This window comes from Meleagris gallopavo, chromosome 2 (assembly GCF_000146605.3).
Source record: "Meleagris gallopavo isolate NT-WF06-2002-E0010 breed Aviagen turkey brand Nicholas breeding stock chromosome 2, Turkey_5.1, whole genome shotgun sequence".
NCBI lineage: Eukaryota > Metazoa > Chordata > Aves > Galliformes > Phasianidae > Meleagris > Meleagris gallopavo.
This window is the reverse complement of record NC_015012.2, coordinates 66,900,224-66,919,515: the sequence shown is the minus strand read 5'-3', so window position 1 is coordinate 66,919,515 and position 19,292 is coordinate 66,900,224. Positions and strand designations below refer to the sequence as shown.

At 41.0% G+C, this 19,292-nt stretch overlaps 1 protein-coding gene across 1 annotated transcript in view; it reads left to right on the top strand.

Moving 5' to 3' along the window:
• PRDM1 (PR/SET domain 1) overlaps positions 1 to 19,292 on the top strand; it is a 690,597-nt gene that overhangs the window by 460,844 nt on the left and 210,461 nt on the right.

Genomic DNA, 19,292 nt, shown 5'->3' with positions numbered 1-19,292 from the left:
ATATTTCAAGTTAAATCTTGATTATACGTTCCTCTTTCTAGGATGCTCTCTCTCCTTATTAAGCAGTTCACACTCTGGGTATACTCACTAGGTAGATTGTGAGCACCTATGCAGTTGCTCTTCCCTGTCCTTCAGAATTTCTACATATCTTCTCCTGGACTCACCCTTGCCTCAAGCAGTGTGCATAATCCTCTGATTTTCCTTTTCAAGATGTGTAGAAGGCTGGATTTTATAAATAAATAGATCTTCTCAGAGACCTATTCTAAGGTAGTGCACATGGGAGAACTACTGCCTACTGAAGTACTCCTGACTACAGTTGAGTCTGTGTCATTGCTTGCCTGTAACAAGTTGTCTCTTCTTAGCCTGTAGCCTGAGAAAAGGAGAGGACAGAAACCTCACCAGACATGCCCACACTTCCCCCTACCTTTCTCTCAAGACACAAAAATGAGTGGCTTACTTATCTGGGTGTGCATCATATTACAGAAACCTAATAAGAAACACTGCCCCAGGCTTCCCTGATCACTGACATTTGAGCCAGGTATAAGGAAGGTGTAGATGTTACCTTTCTCCCTGCAACCTAAAGGATACTGCCACCTTTGGAATCATTTTTGTAACCGTCTTCTGTGTGAAGTCTTGTTCAGGCTAGGCTTTCAGATAACAAGAAAAAAATTGCTAGTTTGAACAAGGATAGTTATAAGAAGCAGATCAAATAAAGGAAATTTCAGGAGCCTTACTTGTGTGAGACTAGCAAAGAAAAGAGAAAAAAAAATCCACAAAACAGATAACTCTTCAAAAGTGTTAACAATGTGCTTCTTGGCTATTCTCACCAATAGTAGCATCATTTAGTTGAGTTATTAACAAGGAGGGCTCATACATTCCCAGTTCTGATCCTAAGCTGAAGGTGGTGTTTGGCCCACTAAGCAGGGCCTCAAAATTCTGAAGACATTTCTCTTGGCAGTCTGCTAACAATTTCCTCCTCTACAGTCCAGATCTGACCACTCTTAATTCCTGAGGTAACTAATAAAATATGCCATATTTCCACTTTTTTTTTGTCTCCCCTAACACTTTTCTGCCCTGAAAATTTGATTTGAGTAGAAGATGGGTACTAGCACTAAAATTGAATTTGAAGCATGAGCAGTATTCCCCTCCATCTCAGTTTTCCTATTGACTTTTCTGAGCTGTACTTTTGCATTAAGTGTAGAGACCTGCTTGGCATTGGGACTGATGGTTTTTTCATTCTATGCATGATAACTTTCACCCTTTGACAACACTGAGGCTATCCTACACCCTCTCCGCCTTACCAGTTCTTCAGCATGGAAGGCAGAGCACACATCTGACAAATACTGCTCCAAGTAGCCATTACCTCTCAGAGGGCCCTCCTCATCCAGGCATGAAGGAGAAACAAACAACAGACAAAATCCGCAGATTTCTGCACATCAAAATAAATCTTCAGTTCCATTCTTCCCTTTCAAATTGCATTTTCAGTCCTTAATTAAATCAGTTGAGGAAATGGGCTCTCCTTCTCTGGATGGATGAGGGGGAAGAGAAATGCAAGAAGTGAACATCTGCTCTCTTTCAGTAGCGTTTGAAGAGATTCCAGTAACAGCTCTTGCACAAAGCAAAAGGCATTTTGTCCTTTGGAGACTCACTGTTTTCCAGACATTTTGATTAAATTAGGTCAGCATAGCAGGTCTGTACCACAGCACTGGGATGGCAAGCTTACTCCGTTTTTGCAGCAGGCTGAACCAAATCCCTGAGAGAAGCAGCGATAGCATTTTAATTACATAGCTAGAAAGATATTTATTACACAGACATTCCAAAATAGCAGAAGCCTGATTTACAAACACCATTTGGAATAATACGTTCTGATGAGGTGTGGTTGACATCTTACTCTTCGTACAGAGGTCAAGTGAAAGGTTTTGGCTGCTGCTATGGGGAAGTAAGAGGATTTCCTTTGCAGGAAAGAAGTCCTATTAGTTCTCTGCAGTACCTATTGTATCTCAAGTAGTGTTTGGTGTGGGTGTTTGACAGCACCTGCACACTGCGAGTACACTGATAAAGAGAGTAACAGGGGGTTGTTTAGAGGCTGATTCAGTGGCCAAGAAAAGTGTTGTGTAAAGGTGGCAAACAAAACTCACGCCATGGTTACTGCTATCCACAAGATTTTCCTACACACACTGTTGTGCCTGGGGGGGCTGCAGATAATTCAAACACAAATTTCTCCTTTGCCAGCCTGAAGTGCTGGCATGAAAAACAAAGTTCATTCAGTCAACACTCTGTAGGCATCTCCTTGGAGCACAAACAGGCAGTGTTAAATTGAGGCATGAAACTCAGTACTGAACAAGGCCTTCACTCTGCAGTGCACGGGGCTAGAGCTGGTTATTTCACCCCAAAAATACAATGAGACAGTACACATATGCTTTAATTAAAAGAACAACAACAAAGCAGGAAAGCCTGGAGAGAGTTAACAGCTGTGTTAAAATAAATACTGAGCAAACCCAGCTGAAGTTGATTACTCCCCTCTCCTCCCATCAGCAGTGAAGCTTCTATTTTGTTTAGACTAGTTCAAGAAACAAGCTTTTTAGTGAGTGTGTGTGTTTCTAGTTGTAAAAAACCCTGTCCGGTCACTCAAGACAACTAAATTACACAGACTTACATTTTCTTGTTATTTGGATTTCAACTACTTTCTTTCTCACATCCACAGCACCCTTTCCTGTTTTACTAATTTTGTTCCTCTTTAGCTGGAAGTGCAACTCAAACTTTTAAATCTATCTTCTTAAATCAAAGTGCTCAGAAACAGGCACACTGGCCATTCCTTCCTTACTTTATTTGAATAAGTTGTTCCAAGGGTGGACACAAAGCTTTCAGCCAGAAGGAGGTAAGTCAGCAGAGCGCAGAGGAGCTGGTTCTGTGCATTGCTCCTCACCCTTTCTGCATCAGAGCTCTCTAAGGCAGGCAGGTGAAACATCTGCAGCACCATACCACCCTGGAGTGCTTTCATCTGCTGGTTCCCAAGGCACTATTTGCATAAAGAGCAATTTACAGGAGACCTACCAAAACAATCTTGCTTTTTCATCAGAAATATGGTTTATTTTTTCTTAAATGAGCAAAGCACCTTTATGTGCTAAACCGTTTTCAGGTGGGAGGCATCCCAATAAAACATTAAAAGTATTCTAATGGGAGGGCAACCCACTAGAATTTTAACTAGCACCCACAAAGCAAAGTGCATGCAGAGCAGCAGAATATTCACAAGCACAAAGTAAAATATTCAGTCATTTTTGTAAGCAGAGTCTGTCTCAGGGAGACCACAGCCTCATATACAGCCTTCTCTTGTGGTAATAGACTGAAAAATGAAAGCCAAAGAAAGCACCCACAAAGCATAATCAAGAGACTTTTTACATTATTCATAAAAAGAAGTATTGGTGTACCTTTTCTTCTGATGTTTTTTTTTCTTTTTGTTAATTCCACTCCACTCCACTTTGGCTTCATAGGAGCAAATAAGAGCAGCATAGGGAACCTCTTCCTTAACTGAAGCAAGGTTAGGAGCCAGGCTGCTAGCAGCCCCTTTTGCTGGGCTTTAGATGCTTGCTGGGGTGAAGGGGAAAAGAATTTATCACATCCTGGTACAGCTGCTGCTCTTTAGCATTAATGGCATGCAGAAACACGGTAAAGGACAGAATTGAACTTGCATGGGAAATACCAGTTCTGGTAGTCGAGCACCTTTAACTTGCTATAGCTTTGGTAGCCTTTATAGGCAGTAGGCTAGGTCATTTATTCTGTGTCCCCTGCCTCGGGCCTCAATTTTTAAAATTTCTGCAGTGATTTCATAAAATGCTGGTGTGGCCCAATCAACTCCAGTACCAAATACTTCTCCATACTCAACTTATTTATTCTGTTTCCAGACAAGGAAATTTTAAAATTCTTTCTCGCTAGTGCTTTTGGATGGCTACGTTACATCACCAGGGATGATTTAAAAAATTGATCTTGTTTCCCACAGTTCAGCCCTCAAGCTGCAGGATTAGTTCATGGTTGTGACATTGCTTAGATTTAGAAGTGCAAGAGCAAGATGTTTCAAAAAGAAATGCATGTGCAGAAGTTAACACTGGTGTCTACTCCTTGGGAAGTGCTCTCACCCATTTCAGCTGACTAGCTGTGCAGCAAAGCATATTTCTCTGTTCCCAGACGATGCTCTAGCTGGCTGACCTTTGTTTTTCCCTGAGCTGCTGACTCAGCCACGTGCAGGACTCCTCTGCAGCGGCACAGGACGCAGCAGGAGCATCCCACCTCTCCTGACTGCCTTTGCCTTACCCTGCAGCTTCTCTTGGAACACTGATATCCAGCATGCAGCAGGGGCGTTACCTCCTGCCAACTCACCACTCCCAGCGTATGAACAAAGAACTAACGTTTTCTGTTACTGTCGAGACCAAGGGAAACATTGCCCCCGGCGTCCAGAGTGGCAGTAGTATCCTCATACTTCTTCCCAGAGAAGTTTTTTTTTCAGCAGAGTTTTGTAAATCCTATTTTCCTCTCCTTTCTGCACCCCAGGGCTGTGAGTGTCCTTTGGACACCAAAAAGCAGTGGTGCAGGGCTGCTCCCAGCTGCCACCAGCTCCGTCCCCAGGAAGTGCATGCAGCCCCTCAGCTCTCAAAACATCAGGGTAACACACTGATTGCCTCTATCTAAACATCTGGTATGTCTCTGTGTGAGATTTTCTTTTTTTTCCATGACAGCGTTTCCTTATTAGGTATTGCTTTTCACCAATAATAAACGTGCTTGCAAAAGGTTTGACAAGCAGACTGTAGGTGCAGTTTCAGTCTCCCATCCATACTGAAAAGAAGAGACAGCAGTGCTTTTGAAAATCAGGAACACTTTTTCTGATGCTATGCATATATATATGTGTGTGTGTGTGTGTATATATATATATATGTGCGTATAGATATAACTGCACTGGAGCTGAGGATAGAAACCTGTGTACTCATGCAAACTGGCCAAAACCCAGCGTCTCTGGGCACAGCAGGTTCTTCTTTTCTTCCCACTCCAAGTCAGTTTCTAGCAACGCTGTTTAAACACATACTTTCTAATCCCCTTAGAGCATATTTATAGCACAACTCCAGTTTGGCTCTTTCCTGCATCTCTTTCACCTTCTGTTTTCTCATTGAGAAGAGCTGTGCCCACAGTTAAACACTGCTCTGGGAAAGCCCAGCAAAGCTTCCCGTTCTGTAAGCAGTTCAAATCCCCTGCTCATGTACTGAACAAGCCTTTTTTTTGCCTCCCCCTTTTTATCTGCCTAGCTCTGTGTTTGCTGCATTTACCCATAACAGAAGGCAACCATTTCACTCACCAGCTCTAGTCGGTTTAACCTAGCCCATAATAGTGTCATTGTAGTCAGCTTGGTGAGAGCTAGAAAAATTATATATACCTGTTTTTAATGAATGCTGATAATGGCACAGCACACAAACAACAAAGCAATCTGCTAGGTCCAATCACTCCATCAATTTGAATTTTAACATTGATAATTGTGTACTGTGAAGTTCAGAGGCACTAAACAGGATTACTTCTTCATATTCCTCATAATAAACATTCAATGTTCAATTTCTGTGTGTGACACATCTTAAATTTATTTTAGTATTCTTGTTTTTCTGTTTATTATCAGTGCTGGCAGATATGGTTCAGAAGGAGAAGTTTTTTTATCTAAGTTATTGCACCTGGTAGAACAAAGCCACACCTTCCCAAACCTTCCCAGCTTTGGCACTTATTTTTTCACTAGTACTGAGCAGGCATTGTAACAGCACTAGATCAGAACGTGAGAATTCTTCCAGGCAGCACAAATTGATTTTTTTACCTCCATTCCCACGAGATTGTACATTTTCCATTCCCCTTCCCTCTGTAAGAATACCATAATCTACACAGATGCAGATAACTTCTAAAGCAACCCTGTTTTCCATGCCTACCACCTGCAGTAGGAAGAGGCATCACTGCACTGTGTAGCATATCATCTTCAATTACCAATACCTGTCAACACATTTGCAAGGCAGCAGCACACTAAAAGCCTGACCTTACTATCATCAATGCTGATGGATATAGAAAGAGAGCTGTGACACTCGCCTAACTTCAACACTCATTTTACGCATTACCTTGCAAAAATTCCAGGTACTTTAAATCCCTCAGTAGGGTGTTGTTCAGCTCACCTACCCCAGCTTCCTGAATTCCCATAAGGTCTCTGGAGATGTGCAGGAAGACTTGTAGGAAATGCTGCTTTGCTGCAAGGGCAGAGAACTGAGGCAAAATCCTAAGCCTCTCCTTCCCACTGAAGCTGTGGATGCCCCATCCCTGGAGGTGTTAAAGGCCAAGTTGGTTGGGGCCCTGAGCAACCTGGGCTAGTGACTGAGTCAGTGTCTGGCAACCCTGCAGGGAGGCTGGAATGAGATGACCTTCAAGGTCCCTTCCAACCCAAGTCATTCTATGATTCCCCCCCATGATTGGAGAATTTAGTGAGGAAAGAAACATAATTTCTAAGCTCTGTATGGCCTAGGAAAGACTGAATTTAGACTTTCTGTAGTGAAGACAGTTCTATGACCCCAGAGCCCTGGAGCATTTGAGGGAAAGCCTTCATCCTTCCTTCTGTGGGTGGCTGTACACAGGAATGCAATGTGAGAAGGAGCACCGCAGCCAAGAGTGACACTTCCTCAGGAGCAGGGTGCCCTGTCCCATCAGGCCACCAACTCATCAGTCATGGCCCAGCACGACCAGGCCTCCAGGCCACCCCATGCCTCCAGACCACCCTGAGGCCTCCTGGCCTCCCAGACTTGTCACGCAGCTCAGGTGCTGGTCTGCCCAAGCACTGCTGGCCTGGGGGAGGAGGAGATACCTGTCTCTTGTCTAACAGGTGTTTTCAGGCAGCAATAGGTGACTACAGAAAGAAAATTTCCAAGCACAGTACAATGGTGCCTTGCAGTGCAGGAAGCAGACAGACTAGTTATTGTCTGAGCCATGGGCTCTAGGCACCTAAATTTCACTGTAAGCAGTCTAGGCTCTGCACAGAGCTAACAACTTATTACGTTTTCAAGTTCCCTTTCTGGGCATTTCACTATTCCTTGTCTATCGGCTCTCTGATTAAGCTCCTCGCTAACAAACACAAAGGCACCAAAAACATAGACCTGGCCAGAACATTGTCAAAGTGGTATTTAGTCAAATACCCCATTACATCAAAGCTGAAACATCTCAGAGGAACATGAACATTTCAACAGAGTTTTGCCTGTGACCAGAATTAAAACTCCCAATTGCTTGCCGGACGCCTTTGATCTCAAACCAGGCATTTCAACGCAGCTCTTTTTCACAAAGGCATCTGAAAGGAGGTGCTTTGTATTTTTTTTCCCACAAAAGATACAGAGACTTCAAAAATCCCAAGAATGTGCCCTGGGATTGGAAGGCTGTCCCCTCATTCAGTTCTGCTCTCAGGCTTCAGAGAAAAGGGTTTGGGAGCAGGTGCCTTATTGTCACCCACATTGTTCGTTCAAGAAAGAGTGGCAGGGAACATGGTGCAGGTTCTCCTTATTTTCCTTCAAAAAGTTGCAGTAAAATAAAGTAAGAATACACTGAACATTTCACCTTATTCGCCTAAGAGGACAAAGGAAAAAAAATTATAATAAGTTTATTAAGACATTTTTCATTATTACAAAGCATCAGGTGATTTTTCTGTCAATTTTTCCTCTTACACATGTGCAATTAATCTTTAAACTTATTTCAAACATTGATATAAAGAATAGTATAACTTGGTTTATGTCTTTTAAAAAGACACTTAATAGACATTTTGTGCTAATGATTATTGAAGATGCAATAGAAGGAAAAAAAGCTATCATCATCTAACTCCATTACTGTACACTAATACATCTTTCCTGACATTTACTGTCAGGATTCAGTTTTCCATTTGGTCAATCTAGCTCATACATTTCAACTTCTTATTGGCTGGGAACTTTTCAGGCTGAGAATATTCTACAGTCGCTCTGTTGCATGATGATTCCACCACTTTAGGAATTTGATTCACCAGTAACAAAAACTATAGACTGTTTTGAAATTATTTGCCTTGGAAACTAATATCACTGGAGTCAAATGTGTGAAGCAATTACAGAAGATTTTGCTTCTGCATGATGTGCGCTCTCAGGAACAAGGAAAGACTCTCCATTTTCTGTCTACTTTTTATCTATCTCTACCTTTAGCATTTTTTTTTTAATGTAAGTTACATTTGAGATCAGGATAAAGTATCGATTGATTCTGCTTTTTTTTCTTTTTCTTTTAAATAGATCTCACGTTACTCTTCTGCCAAGTAGACTCTTGTTGTTACACTCCTAATGCCTCATCACACTGCAGCCAGTTCATACAGTCATATGAAATTACTGTCAGTGTAATGAACATGTCTCCTTTGAGGTCTCCTGAACTTATTCATCTACTGAGTCATCAACAGCTTTACATTTACTTGTATCCAAGTGACCCTTTAAATGGAATGAAAGACATATTTGGTTATTTTAACCCAGAAGGATGAAGATAGATTCCAAGAAATGTATATATATAGTTTTGAGTTAACACTCAGATCATATTTTGCCTTAGATGTTGTTAATTTATTATAAAAAGGTTTTCCACTTGAAGAAGTGAGTTAGTTGTATTTCAAATTGAATATAGGGAAAAAATTGAGGGGTGGAAATTGATTAGAAATAACATCAAAACATTTAAAGCCAAAACATTTTCTTTGAGACAAAAGAAAGTTTGGACATAAATGGATTGGTACAATTCGATGGCTTTTTCTTCCCCTTCATATCTTCTGTGTGAAGTCCACTACGGGCTCTCAAACAGGCAAAAAACAGAAGAGCAAATAACTGAATCAGATAGCACAGCTACTACACTCAGAAGCTAGCAAGTCTGGAAAGTGGAAGAAATTGTTAGGCTCAGTAAAAGAAAGTCCAATTCCTTAGAACATTTCTTCCAAGCTCTCAAGAAATGCTGGTATTATTTCACTATACCAAAGGTCCTCACTCTGTAGAGATCACAGGTGAACATTTCTACCAACAGCTGAAGAGGAGTAACTTGTTCAGCAACAGGGAAATTTCTCCTTCCCCATGAACAGATGCAATGTCAGATTCTTGAGAGGAAAGCAGCCCAAAGTCTCTTATCTCCTTAGCCAAGAAGGTTCAACTGAACTGGAAAGAGAAACAGGACCCTCCAACGTAGAAGGTGCAAAAAGCAATCACACACCAAATAAAGTCTCTTTTGTCCTCCCTTCTAGTGTCAGTACTTGACGGCTTGCTGTCATCAGGATATTACCCCTCTCACCCATCCTCCACCCCCTCAGAAAAAAAGAAAAAAGAAAAAAGAAAGAAAAAGGAAGTCTCCACATTGCAAGGAAGGACTATGGACAGAAGTATCATCCATCCATCCAGCCAGCCAGCCAGCCAGCCAGCCAGCCATCCATCCATCCATCAGCAAGCTGCAGTACCAGATATGTAGCTTGTCCTTCTCTCATACTCACATGGATCAATGCAAGTTTCTGTTTATCAGTTAGAATAAAGATCATACCATTAGCTATGGTATTCACACTATTCATTACAAACAGCTCAAGCATTTGCCTTCCCCAGAGTAGTGGATGTTGATTTTTTGCTGTAGCTCCAGTAAACTAGCAGTTAACTGGTAGCTGCTCAAACTTCCAATCTCAAGGTGGGTAAAAATTACCAAACAAGTTATCTTTTTTTATGTTATTAAAAGAAAAAATGCTTATCCGGGTTAGCTGACACAATTCATTCTGGTGCCTTCATTTCTGGCTCTTTTTTCTAGCCACAGGTGAGTGGTATTTGATGTTAGCACCACATTGTGTTTCTCCATCCAAAGGAGAAAAAGAGTACTGCCAAAGCAGAGCTGCAGCATGGTCTTACACTTTGAAGGAAGGCTGGATGCATGTCCAAGCACCACTCTGCCAAATATAAATCTGCAGAGAGCCTTCCAGCTTCTGATAACCATGTCCACCAGGAGCTGAGCAAAAACAGATGCATTTTACAGCTCACACCACCGTGCCGTGATAAATACAAGCATCTGAAGAGAGAAATTCTCTGCTTTCTTGTTCTTTCCTGGTCATGCCTTTGTGCATAGAATAACTCCAGCCCTGGGAAGCACCTGTTTTTGCTGGAGTGAGGAGAAGAAGTCAGCAGCTTAATCTCAAAAAAGGCAGGAGGAAGACTGCTCTGACTCCTAGAGTGGTTTTTAGCAGCCTGTGCACTAGTTCAGAAGTTGTGGGAAAGGGAGTTTTGGCTTTGGAATTAATGTCCCAGACAAAAGAATTGTTCAAGTTTTAGGTCACCTGGATAATACTGTTCCTTGCTCTTGAACTGTACATGGTACCTCATCCTGTACACTGATTATTTTTGGAAAGGAAATCTTTGCATTTGGTATAGCAGTGAAGACGATCAACTGATTTAGTTGCTTCTAGATGCAGTAGGAATGTCAAATGCAGACTGAGATACAGAAATATTTTAGCAGGATGCCAATCAATCACAATTATACCATACATTCTTTTATTACATGATGAGCTGTAGTCTGTTCATGTCTTTTATAGCCCATAGTATGTGGCTGCTGGTCAGCTCATTCCACACTCTCAGCCTAGAAGTCCAAGAATCCTTTATAGGTGGTTTTAATTTTGATCTTTTCATATCTTTTCTTGTTTAGTTCCATTACTTTTTCCTCCTTTCATCTGAAAAAAGAAAAATTCTCAGCGCCAATAACATGCAGGAAACCCTTCATCTAAAGTAGATGTTCTGTAAGAAGACAATGCTGTGACTTGGTGACATGTACGTATAGCTCTCTCATAGCTGCCTGACATATTCAGATGGCTGAAACTTAAGGAGAGATGTCAGGCCTCAGAATTGTTCTTCCTCTGCCATTGGCTGACTGCTCCTGGCTGGTATGCAGCCCTTGCCTTGCATCTTTTCTCAGTGAGGACTCATTTGTATTCAAGGGATGTTTTACGATGTAATGGATGTTTTATTACATAAGCATTTCAGACGAAAGGGCCAGTGTAAATTCAAGGAACTTACTGATGATAAGCATTAATAATAGATGTGAACACAGAGCTTTTGCAATGATTCAGTGAGTTCACAATATTCTTACTGTGTTATCAATTTCTGATTTTAAAGCAAGAGAAAATAACAGAATTTTAATAGAAATTTGTAAAAGAGAATAATTCTGCATGATTATTTAAAAATGTGTAATTTCTTTGGGGGGAAAAAACCATAAATGCTGGGAGTTGGGCAGAAATGAAGGGAATAAATCTTTAAGATACAAGACAAATTTCTGGGTCATAAAAATACATCTCAAAAATATGCACAGCTTAAGATGAGGGGTGGGGGTGGAGGGTGCATGAGAGCTGGTGCTAACAGTCAAAACCATACACAGATTCATACACTGAATGTCATAAGAAAATATTTCATTAATACTAGGAATAGAATAGTGGAGAAGAAAATGGATGAAATATCAAAAGAAGATTGCTTCTAATGGAAAATAAGAAGAAAATAAGGAAGAGTTTTTCTGTATTTGTTCTGTATTCCCTACCTTTCTTTTGCCAGAGCCAAGCACATGCACTAGGTAGATTACTCTTCTCAGTCCCTATACATTGCTAATAATAAAACAACTGTTTCATTCAGAAATCTGTGCTGCAGTCTTTGACTTCTACAAAAATCTCAGTTAAAATCACAAAACTAGACTTCAGTAAAGCTAAAGATTCAACTGATGATGCCACTAGTCACTAGAAATCCAATGGCTCTTAACTTAGTTGTTTTAAAAGTCTAATTTTGCTCTACTCAATATCTGAAAGGCTTTAAAATTACCACCAGCATCTAATCACTCTCACAAGATTTTATAAAGACTCCGGATCTGTTGCTTGTATTCAGCTACAGAAGTATCCAGTGGAGAAACAGAAAGTGATATGCTTGCTTGATGTTCACAAAGCATTTTGAAGATGAAAAATATCACGTGCTAAGTATTAAACTGGTCTGACCACCTTCTCATTGCAGCGCAGGTAGACAGTCTGTCAGAACAAGACAAACAGGACACAAAGCTGGTCTGGTGAGGATCCTGTTTTGCCTTAGAAATGATGTTAAAATAATTGATAGTGTCAATAATGATTTCAAAGTATTATGTTCCTTTGCTCACTGCTTCAAAGAAGCCTCCAAATACCTAGAAATACAGCTAATTTACTACTTACATATGATATGAAAAAGTACTAAAAAGCCTCTTGAAAATACAAGTAAAGAGATCTACTAATTTTTGATCCACCCTTAACATGTTTAAAAAATTTTAGGTGCGTGCTTTGTATGCCCCCCTGTAATGAAAAACCTCCCATAAATACTCTGATGTGGAACTGATTTGCATTCTGAATATGCTGAATGGACTACAGAGACTACAGAAGCCTTTAGAGAATCCTTGCTGTCTTAAAAAGATAATTTCATACTATATTTCCTTCCACAGGAAGTGAAAGGTTGAAATATGCAAATTCAAAGAAACAAAAAATCTTCCATACCTTATTATGAGCTCCGGGTCTCCTGTGCATTTACAAAAATTTTAGTAACTCCTCTTTCAATTTCAAGCACAATAAATTCAAGCTATTTGACAAACCTTTTATCACAGTATTATTTAAGTGTTGCCACATACAGAAGCATATTTCAAGCAGAGATGCGTCTACAAACACTTTCTTTGAACTCACTTTTCTCTTCCCTAACCACTTCTCCATGCCATCAAATGGCTGACAGTTTCTTCATCTTTTAAAACTCCCTTAATTTCCAGCCTGAATAACTTCTAGCTTGCACAACCGTATGGAGCATGTTCACCTCCACACGTCTTTAATTCATATGTTGGACATCTCAGCCAGATTTAGCAGGATGGTCAAAGTCTCAATAAAACGAAGAGCATCCACACTCATGAAAACAGAGAGCTGGAGAAAGAGAAACACCTTCTAAAGACCTCTATTAAGACAACAGAAAAAAACATATGCTTGTCTCATGTGAGAGACAGCGAACCTTTCTAAAGGCTCAGCTTTCAAGGAGGGTGTCCAGTAGACACCAGAAATCACAAGATTCATCCTTAGCAATTCTCTCTACTTCAGTGCTCATGGCAATGTCAATTAGAGGACACTAAAGTTAAGGCTGATGTCTGCTTATGCAAGAAACATGTGGCTTCACACCTCCTAACTCCTGTGGTTTGGGCTGCAGTGAACATTGCCCTTTTTGAAATGCACCCAGCAGAGCACCACCTCGAAAATCTGTATGGACAATCAAGTTATGGGTATCTGCTAACTGGATCATGAGTAGGAGCTGGAGGTAGCCACTTGCTATCAGCTGTTGAGGAGAGATGTTCCCAAACCTCTTCTGATTGTTGCTAACTGGTCACATAAAGGAGAAAACGACACCATAATTGCAGTTGTCTACAGTTATTGTATTAGCACAGTTGAAACAAAATAGAAAATCTGTACTTTGGGCACTAACTACATATATAAAAAGCTGAAGCGTAGCTCAGGAGCCACATTTAAGCCCACAGTTAAGCTTGAGTGTATTATCCACCTGAAAATACCTTTATTAAATATTGGAGGATCCATCTGAATGTGTAATACCAACACAAATGATTTAGAGAGGAAGTGCACAAAAGAGAGGAACTAGAGAAACTTGACACTATTTGTTTGGATTATTTTGTTTAAAGGGTCATTTTTCACAGAAGAAAATTCCAGTTGGGAGGAATGGAGGGATGGTATCAATACTATTATCTTGGAATTAGAGAAAAGAAATGTCTGTGCACAGCCATCCATCCCTCTTCTTGCCCAAAGGTATGTTCAGCTTCATCTAAACTATTCTCAGAATGATTCTTATCTTTTTTTCAGAAACATCCAAAGCTCTCCAGCAATTTATCTCAGCGCTCATTCTCTCTGCCACTTTCTTTAGAGGTTATTTTATCTCTCTATTGAGCTGAAATCCTCCTTACTACACCTGAAGCGGGTGACTTGTTTTCTTCACAGTATGCAGGAAGGACAGGCAATTCCCCATGTCCTAGCAATTGTCTTTCACCTGCAAGTTGCAAGATACTCTCCACTTCTCACTCACATAATAAGTTCCACTCTTTTGACTTGCCTCCAACTACATCTCTAATGATTTCCATTGCTCAACTCTCAACTCTAAAGGCTCATATGTCTCCTAAAAGCAGTCTTCAAAATTAGACACAAAACTACATCTTTGGGGCTTGCAAGACTTCTGGTGAATTATTTGCTACAAGCATTTCTCATTTCATTTCCCTCTTTTTCAAAGTACCTTCTTGATTCTGCCCTTTTCCAAAGTAGATACTAGACCAGCCATGTCCTTTCCCAACCCCCACTTTTCTTTAGGGTAATGAAAGATTCAATTAAATCCTTATTTGTCCTCCTCTTCGCTGGCTGAACAAACCTAGTTCACCACACCTTTCCTCCTATGAGACAACATCTGTAGATTACCTCTGGGCTCTCTCATTTTACTCTTGTGCTGGTGGGACCTCATGCTACACACAGTATTTGTGATCCCAGGGGAGACAAATGCAGCGTGTTAATCACCTCGCTCAACCTGCTCTCAGCCTGCTGGCCATGCTCTCAAGTCTGAGGAATTCTGCAATATGTGTAACCACTGTGGGGCCCAGCTTCATCTTCCAGCAGAGAGAGAAACTGGCTCTGGTCACAGTCTAGGGCGTTGCCCTACTTCTTATCAGCAGCTGCCTCTGACCCCAAGGGGCTGCAGGACTATAGGGTTTTGCCTGCTCTGGGTGGAAGGGAGGAGGGCAGAGGACCTCATTGCCTCCACACAGCCCCAAGGCTTGTGACTCTCTGCCTCTCTGGCATTGTCACTGCCTCCTTCAACCCTGTCATTATTGTGTTTTCTCCATGTCATCCTAATACCAATCCCTTTTGTTTTCCCCTCTCTCCCCTCTCCAATACTCCTTCACATTCCAGCCCTCTAGGCAAACAACTCAACCCTGCTGCACCAAGAACCTCCACACTTGCATTTATGGCAACCTATTTATAACAGCAGATATAAAAACCAACTCCCACTGCCCTGCAATAAAATGATTGTTCCTGAGTGAGGTGGAATGGATAGGGAGGAGGCCTTTGGTAGGCAGACAGCACAATCCCTTGCTCCCAGCAAAGTCCCATCCCGCACCTATCCCTTACCAGGAGAGTTTCTTTTGTATTTTTCTATCTGAAAAGAGGTTGTAATGAGTTGGGAGTCAGCCTCTTCTTTCAGGTAACTAGCAATAGGATGAGAAGTATTGGCCTCAAGCTTTGCTAGGGGGAAATCCAGATAGGATATTTGGAAAATTTTCTTCTCAGAATGAGCAGTGAGGCACTGGCACAGACTGCCCAGGGATGTAGTGGAGTCAGTGTCCATGGAGGTGTTCAAGAAACATGGAGACGTGGCACCAAGGAACATGGTTAGTGGGCATAGGTTGATGGCTGGACTAGGTGATCTTAGAGGTCTTTTACAACCTTAATGATTCTATGATTCTAAGCACCTGGGTGCTTTCATCACTTATACTTTCATATGAAGTATCTGGTAGTTATTCATAAGTTCATGCCTTTCTTCTTCTTCAAAGCACCACTTTAAAGACTGACTGCTAGGAGGTTCATAAGAGATGATCTATCAGTGTATATCCTGTGAGTGTGTTGAGGTGATGAAGAATCACCTTTTCTCCTTCCTTGTCTATCCTCCTGTTGTGTCTGATTTTGTGGTAAGGCTGCAAGTTCTTCAGGGCTAAGGCTATCTCACGTCTTAGCCTTAGTGTGACAATAACATAAATGATGAGAGTGAATTTCTTATTTCAGTGTTATTGGAAATTGAATATGAACAGTCCAGCTGGAAGAAAATGCAGCTTGCCAGATTGCCAGTTCTTTAGCTCCTCAGTTCGAGATCTTCAGCACAACAACTGGACCAAGCCCAGATGTAAAGCTTGACAAGGCATCAAATATCCCTGGTCTGAATGACCAAAAGAGCCCAGCTGCTCTCCCCACAGCAGTATTGTTACTAATTGGCATGAAAAGCATTCAGACTAAAACCCACAAGGATACAGATTCAAGAGACACACAGTAATGACTACCCTAGCTTTGAGGAACACGATGTAAGACTGAAGGAAAAGCACCAGCAAAGCATTACTTGAACAATATCAGCCTGCACTGCTGAGTAAGAACAGACGTACTAAATGTAAACACACTAAAACATTCATTAAAGTCCCAGACCTATATCAGGTAGATATTCACAGAACCCTAGCGTATGATCATACATTTTGGGATCAAGCCTGACATCCTGTTCAGGTCACCGATACTTATGTAGACGTTTTCCCTGTCATTCAGTTTCTCCACCATGTTAGCAATGTCCTTTTGCTTACTGTGGAACTGTGGCAGAGGGTTTAGATCAATGCCACATCACCAGGGCCAAATTATTGTGGGAATTGCATTGTGTCCTGGAAATGACTGAGTGTTGTTTTAAGATTTTAATTTCAGTAAAAACAGAGTGCAGGAAAACCAAACAATACTTCACAGGTTCGTTTACAGTCAGCACTTTACAACAGTGCACACCTTATGGAGACTGAGAATTTTGGAATGGAGGCAAAGTAACTTCAAGCTGAAAAAATTTGCTGTGATGTCTGAAGTTTTCTATTAGTTTCCTGAAAGAGAAGAGAGTAGTGAGATAAGCCTATAAAAGGAATCTGAAGATACTTTATAAACTTACGAAAAGATACTGTCAGCACATTTTTGAAAACCTCAGTAAGTTTTGTAGCTAGTAAATTCAGAAGATACATGACATTTTAGAATCATGTCTCAGGTTATTAATGCCTGTCATGTTTTTGCATTATTTTCACAGCCCTGACGAAGCCTAGAGCCTCTTCTTGCTTGTTATTTAACAACTTCTTTGTACCTACGCATTGAAACACTGGAACTGCCATGTTAGAGCAAAGGCCCCACTAAGCTCATTTCCATGCTACTACCATGCCCCCAGACTGGCTTCTTGAGGGAGAATGCATCAAGCACCTACGAGGTCATCTGCTTGCTGACTCCAATGCCAATGAGGGTCCTCATTACAGGAGAGTTTTCATCCAATTTAAAATGGGGTTTTCATCCTTGCAATTATAGCTCTGAACACTACAATTATTTGCACGTACTCATTTGGTTTTGAATCCTACTGGTCAGATAAACCAGATACTTTGCATTTGCCATAGTAGTCTGGTAGTTGTACTTCTCTAGTCTCAAAGCTCATTCTTACTTCCTTGTCAAAAAAACACGTTTTACAAAACTCAGCTGAAAAAATATACAGGTTTTGTTACATAAAGTTTACACATTTCAGTATAGCGATCACAGCCTTAAGTCCAATAGTGCACAGTAAGCAATGTTCAGGCTGTGTTTTCAGCAGCAGTTGTTGAAAAGAGGGAAACAGAACAATTGCTTTACAGAGGCGTTGCTTCCTTTAATAATTTGTGCCACATAAAGAATACTTTTCACACTAGGTCATTCAAGAGAGATTTTGGTGGAATGCGATCATTCAGTTTATGCAGCAAAACCAAGCTGCCACGATTTAATTCTGCTGTGTGTTCCATTTTTATATTGTATCCCCATCAGTTGTTAAAGCACAGCTCCTGCTAAGCTGAAAGCATAGAAGAAAGAGTCTCAGATCACTTCTGAAAAGCTGGAAAATGTTTTATTCATGTATTTATAGCGCATACATTGGAGGGAGTATCATTGGATTCAAAAGAGATTTGAATAGCCCTTCCTATACAAGATTTTGTTAGATCAGGATTTTGGTTGGGCTGGATAAAACAAACTGTTTTTCTTCAGCTCTAGGTCATTCATTATGGACATTTTACTGAAGACTAAAACAGAGCAATTATGCATTCATGAGAAGGAAGCTGAGGGCTTCGCTTGGAAAACTGAAGTCTGATAACCAAGGCAAGGATCGAGTATCTTTCCCAAGGCTACTGCACACTGGTAAAAACAAGACATCTTAGAGCACAAACTGCAGAAAGCCTGCTGCTTAAAGCCGCTGCAGATAAAGCGATGGATTTACAACAACCAGCTTCTTCATCCGTGGGTGCCTGGGAGACCTGTACAGTGCATAAATGTAGTGTGTGCTATATAATGAAGGGCTTTGTGTGCTACTAAGCAGAGCCGACAGATCCAATTTCAGTTATCTTTAATGCAAAAACAAGAAACATTCCCAATTGTATCTATTACAATACAGCTGCTGGATGATAATATCTGCTACCCAAGCCATTTCAGTCATATATGGGAAATCACTTCCCTACAAAGCCTGAAGGCACACGAAACACAAATCACTCTGAACTGCCTCTGATGCATGCATGTTTCTATACAGCCTCACATTCCGATAGAAGGTGTCACTGTGAGCATTACTGCAGAGCCCACTGAAACCTGAGTGCAGGGAAATGCTGACTTGCGCAGATGCATGACTAGGAGCCAGGCCCTGCAAGTGTTTGCTCCCAGGAGTCCTTCTACAGCTCATCAGGCTTCCTAATTGCTGCTCTGGGGAGAAATGACTCCACATGAAATGCTGTGCTAATGAAATTAGAGTGTGTGCCTACAGTAAGTGAGCTTGGGAGCATTTCCATCTTAGGACAAATCACGAACGTTTGGGGGATTATGCTAAAAGCTGGGAATATCTTGACAAACCAATATCATGTTCACTTTAGAAGTCATTTATTGAGCTGCTAACATCACATCCCTATATGTACCTAGTGGTTCCACCCGTAGCAGCATACAACACCCCATGTACTGCCTTATCACATGTGGAGAAAGGCTCAAGCCAAATTATTTCATCTTGCTGAAAACAAGGAAGCTAGTTGAAGAAGCTTATGGGTGTAACAGTGTGGGATGTGGCCCAGAATATTTCACCTTGTAGAGATCATCTCTGAACACACTCAAAGTCCATGTGAATTTCTAGACTAGGTGAAAAAAAAAAGGGCTGTTCAGAGTACAACATTCAGAAGGAAGAAACATAGGCTGCACACAAGTTTAATTGCTCATTTTAGGTTATTTTGTTTGAATAATAACACTATACTTTATTCATGACTTATGTGGCTAGCATATGCTTACAACAAAAGCAGTGCCATGCAACAAACAGAAGCAGAATTGTTTCAGTCATTGCAACGTACATTATCCAGACGCGCTCCAGCTGGACAAATTTGTGAAAGAAAAGCATAGGTAAGAGCTGGTCCCACTTACTATAGGTGTCATTATTAAA